This window comes from Pocillopora damicornis, chromosome 7 (genome assembly GCF_964200805.1).
Source record: "Pocillopora damicornis chromosome 7, jaPocDami1.2, whole genome shotgun sequence".
In the NCBI taxonomy this organism is placed as follows: Eukaryota; Metazoa; Cnidaria; class Anthozoa; order Scleractinia; family Pocilloporidae; genus Pocillopora; species Pocillopora damicornis.
In genome coordinates this window covers 18,664,398-18,678,354 of record NC_142676.1, presented here as the reverse complement: position 1 = coordinate 18,678,354, position 13,957 = coordinate 18,664,398, and the positions used below count along the sequence as shown (strand labels likewise).

The 13,957-nt window shown below is 39.6% G+C and overlaps 1 non-coding gene and 1 pseudogene across 1 annotated transcript; both read left to right on the top strand.

The window, feature by feature from the left end:
• The first annotated feature begins 2,085 nt into the window (after positions 1-2,085).
• LOC113665984 (uncharacterized) lies at positions 2,086-10,188 on the top strand. Its single transcript, XR_016188857.1, has 8 exons — positions 2,086-2,125; positions 2,478-2,703; positions 3,057-3,358; positions 4,495-4,817; positions 5,090-5,609; positions 6,506-6,771; positions 7,114-7,319; positions 10,018-10,188. It is a non-coding gene; the product is annotated as an uncharacterized LOC113665984 (transcript).
• Positions 7,644-9,332, top strand: LOC149043006 (uncharacterized protein KIAA1958-like; annotated as a pseudogene).
• Positions 10,189-13,957: the final 3,769 nt, after the last annotated feature.

Sequence of the window (13,957 nt, the reverse complement as noted above, 5' to 3'; positions counted from 1 at the left end):
GGTGCAAACAAACGCACGGATAAATTGGAGTTAGTCCTACTGCGGGAGGGGTGAATTTCATTGTTGGCCACGGTGCTTTTCAGCGCTATGTTTTCATGCTTTTTACTCGATTCGTTCGAATTTCAGGAAAAGGTTTGTCTCATAAAACATGGAGCCACTTCCTTTTCGCTCAACATCTCGAGGCGTACTTTATGCTCGGGTTATGCGATACGGAATTTTTTTGTAATGCCGGAAACTGAAGAATCAATCTTTGAAGTCGATAGGCATCGCATTTTGCAAGAAGCGTCCAAGCTGTGATCATGTAATAAAACGGGGTCCTGGCAATTTGAGCTCACAAGTACGCTGGTAAGCACATGATTAGCGTAAATGATTGTTGTTTACAGTTTTCGAATTCAAGAGCAGTTTTTGAGAGCTCGTTTCTGTAACCTTCCTGGATATTATCTGTTGAGTTCACTTAATTTAGGGAAGTTTTGTTAACACACTATAAGTTTGCAATTCTTGAACCATTTCAGTAACCTGCGTGGATATTTTCTTTTGAATTGACTGAATCACACCCTCGGAATTTCATCAGTAACTATAAGAACGATAAATCCGTATGTGCAGCACAAATGAAGCACATTTTAAACTTTCTATACGATTTTATGAAACTATTACTTAATTGACTCTCGATAAATTGGCCTGGCATAACTCGTTGATTATTTTATTATTTTGTAGCCCCAAAAGCCCGGCTTATGACTCTGGAGGAACTGAACTTGATATATTTGATACACAAGGTACCTTTAACTACCCTTTAAGGATGAAGGTAAGAATGGAATTGCTTTTGCAACCGTTAATTACACCCAGTTTACATTTGTAGATAGTAGCTTAAAAAATACCTATTATAGCTGTATTCAGAAGCATAGACATGTAGGCAATATGCTTCTGCTTTTATTTTATTGTACGGGGTTTCTTTTTATGTAACATGCATCCATTCCTTTAATTTCCACGCAAACCTGCCTACAAATAATTAAATTTATGTTTCAATTTAAGTGTGAGAGGATATAAAAGATATCAACCATCACATTGCTGAACATCACCGACTTACGAACCACACTATTGACTGGGACTCTGCGCAATGCCTAACCTACAGTACCAACTACTTTCAACGACTGACCCTGGAAAGCTGGTTTACTAACTTGGAACAGACTCCCCTCAACAGGTGTCAACCACTACTGGCACCATACAAACGACTCATCCGCGACATTAATATTCCAAACGAACCAAACAGAATGACTTCACTAACGGATCCAAACCGACCAATCACGACTGACCTTCGCTACTTGAGTCTTACAGCCAATAACATCACGGCAAAACTGACCAATCAGTGTACAAAAACCGGACTAAGTACATTCGACTGAAAACAACCTTTCACTTGACTCTGGTGATGACTTCTGCTCAGGTTGTCGAAACGTCAGTCACCACTACCGACAACAGTCCTTCTCAGGACTACACTCACCCGGACGATCAAACTACACTATCACTCTTAGTTTTTTCAACAATCATCAGTTCGTCCAGCGGAATAAAATCAAGAGAAGTTAAGATCCTCAAAAATTACCTGCCATCAGTCAGAAAAGAAGGGTGAGATTGGAATCCGCGCCTCCAAGTACATTTTGGGAGTGGTGCAAACTTTAGAGGTTTCTTCATTCCCGTAAAGGAATCTGATGCGAGTGGATTGAGAGTGGATGGATGACCAGCTAACAGATGGGAAGATCAACTTGCAAAAGCATTAACTGAGCAATGAATCGTTTGAAAAATTGGAATAAATTGTTGTTTTCAGGTGGTTTAGGAAGACGTGGCCGCCGCGGGATAAACTGTAGGAGGAAGCAAAGATGTTTCGGCGGACGTTTCTATGTTAACTGTTTTCATTGGTGTGAATCATCCGGAAATACCAGCGAGGCCGCTCGTGGAGCAACTGGAAGAAGTGGAAGCAACGGACGAGGTTTTTTATTTGTTTATTCTTTAATTTAATTTTAGACGGTCTTACGCTTCCTTAAAATGGAATAAGGTTCCCAGGTTATGGCTCCCCTCCCCCTTCTCGTACGGAATATGTTTGCCAAGAGTGAGATTGGAAGGGAGAGAGCACTTGGTTCGTCTTTTTTCAAAGAATTCTATTATTTAAACACATGAGAAGGGTGGAACGCTGTTTCAAGTTTAAGCATTCCCCTTCTTCCTCTCTAGACTTGTAGCGTTGGTTCGGAAAATAAAACTGAAATGAAATATTTTCATGTATTGTTTTCATCAACGCTGCATTGGGAAGGGAATGGGAACTAGTTTGGTCATATTTCAATTTGCGGGGCAACGCTTCAAATGCATATTTTACGCCTTTCGGTTTTGTTACCGTCATTTCATTGGCGAGGCAATGCTAAAACATTATCTAAAGTTTACGCTTCAAATACCTATTTAACTCCTTTCAATTTTGTTGCGATTTTTCCTTTAAGAACTCGCCGCAAAGAGCTCCGATGGTCAGGTGGAAAGTTCTTATCTTCAGAAATTTAGTGTGGGTCCCAAGCAATTGAAAAAGTATCCTCTGCAGTTGATAAAGATGATGACCAGATATGGTGAAGAACTTCTCTGAGCCAACGATGTCAAAAAAAAGCGACGCTGTGTTCAAGTTTGTTGTAAAACTGTCAAGTGGCAAAGCTCGGGCATCTGAATTGAGAAAAGGCTCGGTATTTTCGAATATATTGTCGTTTAATGTACCTCATTAAAATAAATAACATAAAAGAAGTTTGTGAAAGACATAATCCAGCCCGGCAATAAATTCGTATATTTCAAGAATACAATTCATGTTGTCGTACTTCTGTACAGTAATTGATTATAGATGATCTTAAAATGTGGTAAGAACAAAAAAGTAGGACTGGGGGCGCAGCCTGTAAAAAATAAAAAGTTATCAATAAACCTAGGGCAGTAATCCGCATAAAAGGTGATAAGAAATGTAATCTCCCATGGGGAGTTTGAAGCGGTACACAAGCACTTATCAACTCCCTTGCTAATCATTCGTTTGGATTATTTCTTAGTGGCAAAGAGAAGACTGGCTTTTATAAACAAAATAGGATATGACAGATTTGGGTAGAACCAGTTGTTCGCACCAATTATCAAATGGAAGGCCTTCAAGAAACAGGTCGAAGTCATCAAAGATCGTGCAGAAACGTTTGAGAACTCTTACAATGTTATCAGAGAATCCATTACACGGCATGATGACGTTAAGACTATAGTAAAAGCACTACCACAGGCTGCCAGACTTCAAGTCGTAAAGCAAAAGAACAGACTGGTTGAGGCCAAACGAATAGCAATAAGCGAAAAGGGAGCATATGTATTGGTAAGAGTCGAAACCTCATTGTCGAATATATAACGATTTCTTAACGAGAGAGTACCAACCTGTGAAACTGAGATCTCCAACTGGTCCTCCCTCTTACATTTTTCAAAGATGAATAATGCTATACCGGCGATCTTTACTTGAAACACCACGAATCGAAAAACTTTCGTGAGCCAATCTTGTCAACGTGGGCATTGCATACGGTGTCCTGTCCTTCTCTGAAACATTTATTTCAAGGGAAACAAAAAATAAACAGGTATTCTGCTCTGACCAGATGCCGCGACCCTTAATAAATTTGGGAGAAACACGTGGGATTATAGCCTTGAAATGAAGTGGAGCTTAGTCCCTCAGCCTTTTGTTGGACACGCAAAGGCCTAACGGAAAACGCACTGGTCGGGCGACGAGTTCTGGGTTCAAGACAAAGCTGGTCAATATTGGTGAAGACATTTTACTGTTGAGTACTTCTCTCCACTAAAGAGCACCAGTGAAGTGTTAGGGAAGGTGGGCGGATGGATGAAGAGTAACTTGCGATAAAGTAGCATCCAGTCCAGTGGGCGTGGCATTACCCCTAGTCGCTTCATGCCACGGAATCCTCGATAAACTCCAGCTAAAGATAAGCCAATCGGCTAAATTTGTGAGTTTAGCTTCCTTGATTTACTTCAATCTTAAATAGATTAATGAATAAAGGGGTTAAATTGCTAAAGAAACTGTGGCACTGCGTTGATGGGAGAGTATAACAGAGTAATTAAGTATTATCACCGAACTGAATTGATAACGTAAACTAGCCTCCGTAAAGAGTTTTAAAGCTTAACAGATTAACTCAAATATCTCTCGTCATAAAATTAAACCAGTTTATCTTAACTTTATGAGATGTTATATTGCAGTATCGTAAAGGCTGCTTCCGCGATACTGACAAGAGTGAATGCGAAATAAGATCTTTTGTCGGTTGGGAAAATAATGAATACGCCAATAAAAATACGCAAATCCGCGGGGAGGCAAGCCGAGTAAATATAATTGCTTTTCGGCGACGTTTACTCTGAAAAATAACTTAAATAACGGTAAGCGACTGAAAACAATAATTAATTTGTCTTAGTTTATTCTAATATTATTATTTTTTTGTCTTCTCTTTGTTGCACTAGGCTATTGGTGAGCTGGAGGCAAGCATGAAGAACAATCTACTGACAGCAAAGGGGATGCTTCCAGACGTGTACGAAAAAGCAAAATTTAACAATGAAGACCTATTCGTCATTCTTGAAGGAATAACAGGATTCTTTAGTGGTGCAATGGGGTAAGATCCTTTCCCCGCCCTTGGATCAGCCCTCGGGGTGATTAGACATTTTGCTGGCAAATGTGACCTTGGTAAACTTCAGAATAATTTGGAAAGGACTATGCTGCCCTGAAAGACTCAAGTGAATTGGATTTTGAAAAAATGGATGTGGCTGCTGTACCTGAAGTGATGCAGGCAAATATCATGGATATGCTGCATCTTTAATATCTAATGTTTGTTTTTCTTAATAGCATGTTGTTTATTTGTTTGTTTACCTACTGATTTATTCGTCTAGTGTCATTTGCTTTGTCTTTCTTTTTATCCGTTGGCCTGTTATGTTTTCCGTATGTCTCTCTGACTCTCTGTCTGTGTGTGTGTCTGTGCGCCTCTTTCTTTGACCCTAATTTTATTGCTGTTGCCCAAGTTTTATCCAGCTCATGACAATTTTTTTATATTCTTATAAAAAGGCTAATCTGGAAATGAACAAAGAGGGACTTGCAGCGGACCTTGTTTGCCTGCTGGATGAGAGGTCAGAACCCCGAAACTCGGCAAAGTTTCAAGAACAGATCGAACGATTATTTATCGCCGGTGCCGCAAGAATCGATCTCATAGCAAAGTTCATGGACTTGGATAACGAAATCGGTGGACATAACTTTGACATTCCAAACTTAGAAGAGACAGGAAATGGAATTGAAAGTCTTGGTAATTCTGGTGGTAAGGATCTTTGTGATTAGAAGAAACAGAAACAGGATTTTCCCGACAATTGTACCAGTTGTACAAAGGTTTCGAGTTTCGTTCTCTATGGATTGTTCAGGAAAAATTAGCAGAATTCGATCTGCGAGCGGTGTTAGCCGCGCAGGGAACAGGAAATCTCCAAGTGGTTTTAGAGCTTACAAGAGCAATTCAAGAAATTGATGGTATCGAAAATAAGGGACAGCGATGCTTCACAAAATTTCGCCACACAACCACCACGCATAAATGGACATTTTAAAGTGCTAAAGACAAGGTCGTATGGGGTGTATTTCTTTTGTCTTTGTTATCGTGAGCCATTAAATAAAACGGATGTTGTTTTTTTTGCAGTTGTTAATGTTGCTGTTGATCTTTTTTCAACTGTTTCCTTGTTTTACCTTTTGTTTTTTGTTATTTTTCGTTCGCTAGTTCATTCAGTAATTGGCTGTTTAGCCCCCTTGAATTGAGGTAAAACCTCGTTAAACGCTCATTTTATTTCCTTCATTTGACTTTTTCATTTTGTCTTTCTGAGCAAACTTAGCCAGCTCTCTGTTTGGCTCGTTGCCTTGTTTCAATTTTTGCTGTGGTAAATATTTATATGTTAGTTCATTTCTATTGAACGTCATCTTTATTGCTATGAAATTGTTGACTTAAAGTTTCTTCATTTCTTGCGGATGTTCGACGAACTTCATAAATTAATTTTCATTAATGAAAAAACGTGAGCATAATTTTGGGCGTAGTGCTGTGCTTTGTGATTCTCAAATGCATAACGATCGAATTTTTGACCACAAGAACAAGCTGCTCCTGTGGTCTTTTAGAGTTGTCATTCTAGAAACAACTTTGTTATAGTCCATTCACACTAGAAAAATATATTTAGTTGAACCATGTTTAACCGTGTTCATAACTGAATGAAAATCAGAGGCAGAAACCCGCAAAAATAGGATTTTCCATCTAGTCAGTAATATGCATTTTTAATGTACTTAATTTGAGGTCGACAAACATTAGTTTAAGCAGCTCCTACGAATAAAATAATGTCAAACCGTGTTTCACAAAACAGCTTTTAAACATGTTTATGCTTTGGTGCGAATGGGGAATTTGATTGTCAATAAAGACAACGTTCAGTCTAATTTTTCTAACTGACGGTACGAATTAAGTTCTGTTAGCCCTAATCTTTATGATTTGTTGTTATGTTTTGTTTTCTGTTTTCGTCTTTTCCTTTTGTAGATGTACGTTGAGCTAGAGGGTGACGAATCTCAAAGCGGTGATTACCCATCGAGGGTTTATCTTAATTTAAGACATGTGGCTCTTGGGAATGTCAGGGAATTCCGGCAGCCTTTAGGATCATGGCGGACGTTAGAATTCGACCGATTTGCAATCACTAATACCTAAGGATGCAACAAAGAAAAAGCAAAAGGAAACAGTGAGTAATGATAAGGCTAACCGTACATTGTATTTCACAAAAGCCCTTCTTCCGGGCGTCACGCAACGCTATCATTAAGGAGTGACATCCTACAGAGCGGCTGTCAAGTAGCTGCGGAGGAGATTAGACTCTGACAGCACCAATTCGTTTTCGCTCTTCAACGCATAATTTTTGATGCGTTTTTTCTTCCTATCACTAACTAATGCTAGAATAACGCTGGTGAAAACGGAGCGTGGAGCGTTTTGAAAAACGCCTAATATATAACCTTTATAAGTCTGGACATGGTGGGCATCGCTGTCTTTTCAAATTGTTTGTAAAACATTTCTGCTTGCAAATTTTCAGAGGATTCTCTCTTCAGTATGAGCAAGGACGATAACCGCTTTTAACCGATGAGCTGCCATAATCTCAGCGGTTCACCGTGTGATGACACACTTCTTGGAGCAGCAGAACGTCGAAGTCCATTTGGAACCTACGAAATGACCGTACCGATTGACAGTTGTAAAGCCAGTGGCTCGCACATAACAGACGGAGACTGCAAGGACTCTAATGTAAGCCGAAGTTATTAGATTTGATCAAGAGGTTGTTGGGCATCTGAAAATAAAGACAATCCCTAAGTGCTCCAGGCTAACAATTTTCCACACGCGTTTATTCATAGTTGCAGAGGAACACTAATATTTTAACGACAAAGTTCGCGCTTTATTTGTCCAAATTAAAATGCTTTCAGTGGTAAAAAAGGGGTTTTTCCTTCATTTTGCCTATCATTATTACACTCCAGATTTCTTTTCTGATCAGTTTTTTGAAGCAATTAGATGTAACTAAAATATCGATTATCAATTAGGGCTTATCTAAGGCCAAAAATTCTCAAGTAAACAATGGCATGGTGAAACTTGGTAGATGCCGTACAATTAGGAAAACAATCTTTTTTTTTCCTAACTTTATTCTTTCTGCTCCATTTCAAATCAAATAATTGCACATTATTGTTTTTTCAGAGGGCACGGTAACGAATCTTGCAATCTGATTGGTTCTCAACCCGGTCAGTATTTTCCTATCTCTGCCCACGGGCCACGGTAACGCTTTCGTGAGATTTTGTAGGGTTTAGTTTACAAAATCGAAACAGTTTGTTTACATTTTTATTCAATAATTTTCACTCCTTAATGGAGTCATACAGCCCTGAATGACATAGCGAGAGCGAATTTTTCTATCCTAGTAATACAGACGAGAACATTAACACTGAAAACATTGACAAACATGAAAATGTCAATGAAAAGCCGTACAATGAGCAACAGTTCTTGCTTGAAGTGCGTGAATTCAAGAAAAGAACATTCTACGACATAAATGTTTGGAAACGGTTCCTAACTTCGGCTGGCGAAGAGCGAAATATTGAAGACATACCTGCAAAGGACCTCAATGTCCTTATGTCCCGTTTCTTTATGGAGATAAAGAAGAAAGATGGCGACCAGTACGAGCCGGCGACACTGACTTCATTTCATCGAAGTCTACAAAGATATCTGAACGACCATGGCTCGACCCTTAACATCCTGAAAGATCAGCACTTCTCTTTGTCCCGTGAGGCTCTTGCCTCAAGAAGAAGGCAGTTATTACGTCATTTTGGCAAAGGAAATCGCCCAAAGGCCGCTCGTCCCTTGACAGATGCAGAGGAAGACTTGATGTTTGAGCGCGGCGAATTTGGTCAACAAGACCCTGAAGTCCTACAAAGAACCGTCTGGTGGCTCTTGTCGCTCCACTTTGGGTTCCGAGCACGTGATGAGAGTAGAAAGCTGAAGTGGGGTGATGTAAAGCTCCAAATAAATGGTGAAACAGGCAATGAAGAATTAGTGTGGATCGCGGAGAGAGGATCAAAATGTCGCAGTGGTGAAGGACCTGGAAGGCCATTCTGCCCCACAGCACAAGCCAGCAATAACACACGCTGTCCTGTCTTCTTTTACAAAGCCTTTAGAAGCCATCGTCCGACAGAGATGAATAAGCCAGAGTCGCCTTTCTATTTAGCGATAAAATAAAAACGAAAAGCAGATGATCCAGTGTGGTATGCAAACGCGCCACTTGGAAAGAATTCCCTCGGAAAGTTCTTGAAGATAGCGGCGAAAAGAACGGGATTGCAAGGGAATGTGACAAACCACGCGGTAAGGAAGACTTCCATTGGCCGTCTCCTAGATGCTGATTTTCCTTCGAACTACGTGGCCCAGCTCAGCGGCCATAAGAATCTAAAAAGTCTGGATTCTTACAAATCGACTTCTTTAGATCACCAGCGCAAAATGTCTCTCGTCCTGAGTCGCTCAGAGCACGTGCAACACAGCACTAGCACCACGACAAGAGAAGAGATCGAAGCATCTACAGCATCTGCCAGTAAAACCAAACCCAATGCTTTGCTTAATCCACCAGTTACTCCAGAAACAGCATCTGCCAAGGGCTTGTTTTCTGGTGCAACAATTGGCAAAATCGAAGGCTGTTCGTTCACCTTCAATGTTGTTGATGGCGCGAACAAAGAAAAACCTCCAAGAAAACGCCACATAATTATAAGCGACGACTCTGATTTAGATTAAAAACTTTGTGAAACACCTTTGTTTGGACTTCTCTACTAAAACATTTTTGCAGGTGTACAGATAACTAAAGTTGTTGATAAAACACTCGGTTGTAGTCATTTCTTGCTCTTGAAGTAATTTTATGCACGGTTCACACGCTGTTGACGCTTTCTGAAGCCACTCGTTGTTTGATTGACGAATGGTGTTTTTGACAGAGAAACCATTCCAAATGTAATTTCAAAATAGATTTTTATGATGCAGGAGTTACAAAATATACGTTGAAATACAAATATTGCTCTTTAAACCAAAGATCCTTGTAGTCGTTTATTTCATTTGCGGGAGAGAAGTGAGCGAAATGTACGGGAGGAAAACCTTAATCAGTCGTAAGTGATTTGAGAGATGGGTAAAAAAACAATAAATATGTTATTTACCGGCTAAGGGTCGGTCCGTATGGTGAAAAACTGTGACCTCGGCCTTGAAGGCCTCGGGCAGCATTTTCAAGACCTCAGTCACAGTTTTTCACCATACGGACCTCCCAGCCGGCAAATAACATATATTTATTGCCGGAATGAGATTGGAGTACTGGCTGAATGTGACAGCGCATGCAGTTAAAACGTGAAACGGATAAAATCAACGGAAAGATAACTGATGGTTACAATATGTAAGTGTTGCGATTTATCTTGCTGTTTCCTTTTTTATGCATCAGCGTTCAGTGTTCACAAAAATAAACATGTGGATTCAGTGTCTGCACTGGGCTGGTGAGTACCCAAAAGGTTCAGACGACACAAGATGCAGCAAGTTCCAGGACCCAGACTCTGAGGCGGAGCAAGTTCCCACAGCTATTAATCATGAAGCATTAGATGATATCGAATCATAGCGAAAAGTACAGAGAAAAAAAAGACACAATAAATGTAGTGAAAGACTGCAGTCACTGTGATTTAAGGAGAACTAAAAACGGTTCTCACTTGTTTAAAGCAATGGGACATGAAAAATAATAAAGTAATTGCAAATCATTTTTTCTTGTTGAAACTTATTGCATACATGCAGGGATGAAGTTATGAGTAGTTAAGCAGGGCTAATGGTTTGGGCACTGCATGAGCTCTAGTTACAAAAAGGTTCGGTTCATGCGTTCATGTGGTCAGCGGACATTCCCAGTAATGCATGACGCACTCAATAGAAGTCTGGCCACTTCCATGATGACCATAACAGCTACAGTGGTAGACCAACTGATTATTAGATGGGTCTTTTACGGCCGCGAGCAGATAAAGCTGAGCATGGTCTGTTGTACATGAGACACCAACGATCTTCTTACCCTGCAATAAAAAAATACTTGAATTACTTGACTGACAACAAAAAGAGTAGACTATTTGACTACTTCTATTTAATAATTTACCATCTTTTCTTTATTATGGAGACTTAGATCGATCTAATTCCTGATACAAAGGACCTACATATATGTTGTCCAATTACATGAGCATGCATGATTCCATCACGGCAAAAAAACAAGCGTTCACCGTACGGAAAACGAAGGTTGAATTTACGGAAAACGTGGCAATTTACTATCGTTTACCCGTGTTTTGCCTACGGAAAATCCGACGTTTTCTGCGCGTTTTCGCATCGGTGAATCCCAGTATTCGTTCCATTATTCGGTAGTTTTCCTTTGCGGTAAATGCAGGTAAACAATTCATTTTCCGGCATTAACCGTTCGGTTAACACATGGCAAACAGCGTGTTTTCCTTTCGTTCATTGGCATTTTCCGAGTGAACAACAACGTATTCACCGGAGTTAACAGCTGAAAACACGCATTTTCCGGGAAGGTTAATGTGTGTAAATACGGGAAAACATAATATTTTCCAGAGTTTGCAGTTCGTATAACGCATAGAAAATGCCATGTTTTCTTTTGTTCGCAACCATTTTACGCCCGGTGAACGAAATGTTCACAAGAATTATCCAGTCGAAAGCATGCATTTTCCAACGTTTTTCCGCAATAGTGAATTCGAGAAATTTCGTGAAAACGCATTTTCAGGCGTTTTACCTTTTATTGTTGTTCGGTTAATCTATGGAAAACAACATGTATTCTGCCATTTACAGCCATTTTGCGCATTCTAACGTTATGTTCACTGGTATTAACCAGTCGAAAGCATGCATTTTCCGGTATTTTCTGTAACGGTGAATTCGTGCAAGGGATGCATTTTCCCGCGTTTACTGCCGCACGGTCAATTACTGTTCGTTGTATTTCACTTCCTGGACTCAGCTCTACTGCAGGTTCTCAAAGCATTTTGTCCTATTTCCCTCTCTCAGACAAGATTAGCACTCCTTTAATAATTCTTATCAAGTTTATTAATGCACAATGATGTTAGCGGTACAATTTTTTCAGAGTCCAAAACGGAGCCTGATAACAATCATGTTTGTCATCCTTATTTCACTTTACACATTTTTTTCTCTCTAAATCCAAAAGAGGCAAAACTTAACCCGTACAGTATAACTGATATTATAAAATTGGAAGGATGACTGTCTGAAAAATTATGTGCGGGTCTATATATACAAACTATAAACATTTTGCAAAAATGAGTGTCAAGGTTTGAAGAAAATATAATTATGTGAACTTCATGTGCTGAGGGAATCAAGGCAACATTCTGAGAATACCACCTTACATTTAATTTTATACCTTAGATCTATTTTAAAAACTTCTAATGTTTGAAATTGCACCTGAAGAATAAATTTAATTGACAGAATTTTCTTAAACCTTAACTGTGAAGGCTGCATGTATCTTTGACTCTGATATATTAATTATAACAGTTTGAGCCAAATTTGAAAATCATTGAAACTTCTAAAATATTTACTTAAAGAGAAAATATTTACTTGGACTGAGAAAATCTTGGAGTACTCCATCTGATGGAGAACAAGAGAACTCTAAAAGGAAGAATGAAAATTGCAGCCACCTCTAAAATAGCAGATATGTCAAGGATTTTGGGCTCTTTAAAATGAGCATGATAAATTTTTCTCACTAATAAAAATTCACTTAAATGCACAATTCTGTGATAATGTAGTGTGATAATGTTCAAAAATCTATTCATATAATGTGAATTGTTTGCCAAAAAACACCTGCATTCAATCCTAGACATAAGTGCCAAATGGTGGTCAGGGAAGGCAAAATATTCTAGAAACTGATTTCACTATCCACTGACAATAACTTAAATGTAGGCTGCTCAATTACTTAAATTGCTCAAAATATTACATGTTATACATGTATATGTTTACAGTCTTCAAACTCTCTTGTAATCAACCATGATTGTACAGAAGTCTCACTTCACATTTGCCAACTAAGGTGGTTTCTTGTGAGAAAATTGAAATCAGCAAATTGTCAAATTAAAAACTAAATTCAGACAGAATAAAAGAATGGAGATGGTAGACCTACATCATCTGTATAATTGGGTATAAATGTAGCAACTTCATAAGAGATGGTCCTAGGGAAGAGAGTTGAGTGACTGTATACTAAAATTAAAATTAAATTTAGGTGGTGGCCCAGAGCAATTTTTCTGGGATCTCTCTACTATTTCTATGACTTGGTCTACCAACCCTTCTGTTCACTGACTGCCTCTTTTGCTGATTTGTCATGGAAGACTTATACCTCTGGTCTAGTATATGGAAGAAGTTGGTAAGTTCTTCTGTCCTCCAGGTAAGGGGCCTTGTTACCATTGATGTGGGATCTTCTTCATCAGACTCGTCTGAAGAGACAAGACTAGGATGCAGGGCCTCGAAAATTGGTTGTCTCTTCTCTTCTTCACTTGCCACTTTGAGTCTCTTATCCAGTTTCTAAAAGGGAAAATGTGAAATAAGTTTTTATAATACCGAATGGTGAGCAATTCCTACAATAAAACATTTATAAAGCCCTTGTGTCACTGGTCAGAGTTGTTCTTGGCATAAAATGTTTTGTTTTGTATCAGCAGATCTACAGTGTAATTTGAACCTTACCCTGTTTTTAGATTTGATTGCCAAAATTTTCGAGCTTATGATGTCAATTTAAAATTATGGTATTAATTGAAAAAACACTCCTCCCAAGTAACTTCAAAGTAACCACTCTTATTGACTCTGACTACTTTAGGGAAGGCCTGAACGCTGGCGCTTCAATGCGCAACTCGGTCGTTGGAGGTCTGTCGCCGTCTCCCGGTCGATCACATGACAGTTCTAACGGATACAGCTGCTGTACTGCTCGCTCTAGATGTGAGGTCCCTGTGCGCAACTTTGCTCCCCGGACAACACCGTCACGCCCTTTGATTAGTTCCGTGACGATCCCGACCTTCCATTTCCCGCGATTCTTGTCGTCCGACTTGATCAGCACGACCTCGCCCACAATAGGATTTTCGGGCTTTCCAGGATTCTTTAGACGATGGCGTTCGCGCAGCCCCTTTAAGTACTCCCCCGTCCATCGCTTCCAGACGGCCTCCTTGCATCGTCTGAGATACTTTGCTCGCTTGCGTAATTCACCGTCTTCTATGCGGTGCGGTTCCAACTCGAGTAGTGCATTTGGTTGACCAAACAACAGGGAGTGGGGGGTCAAGATCGGTAGCTGCACATCGTCCTCCACGTAACTTAAAGGTCGGTTGTTGACTGCAACCTCTACGTCTAGTATAACCTCCTCTAAC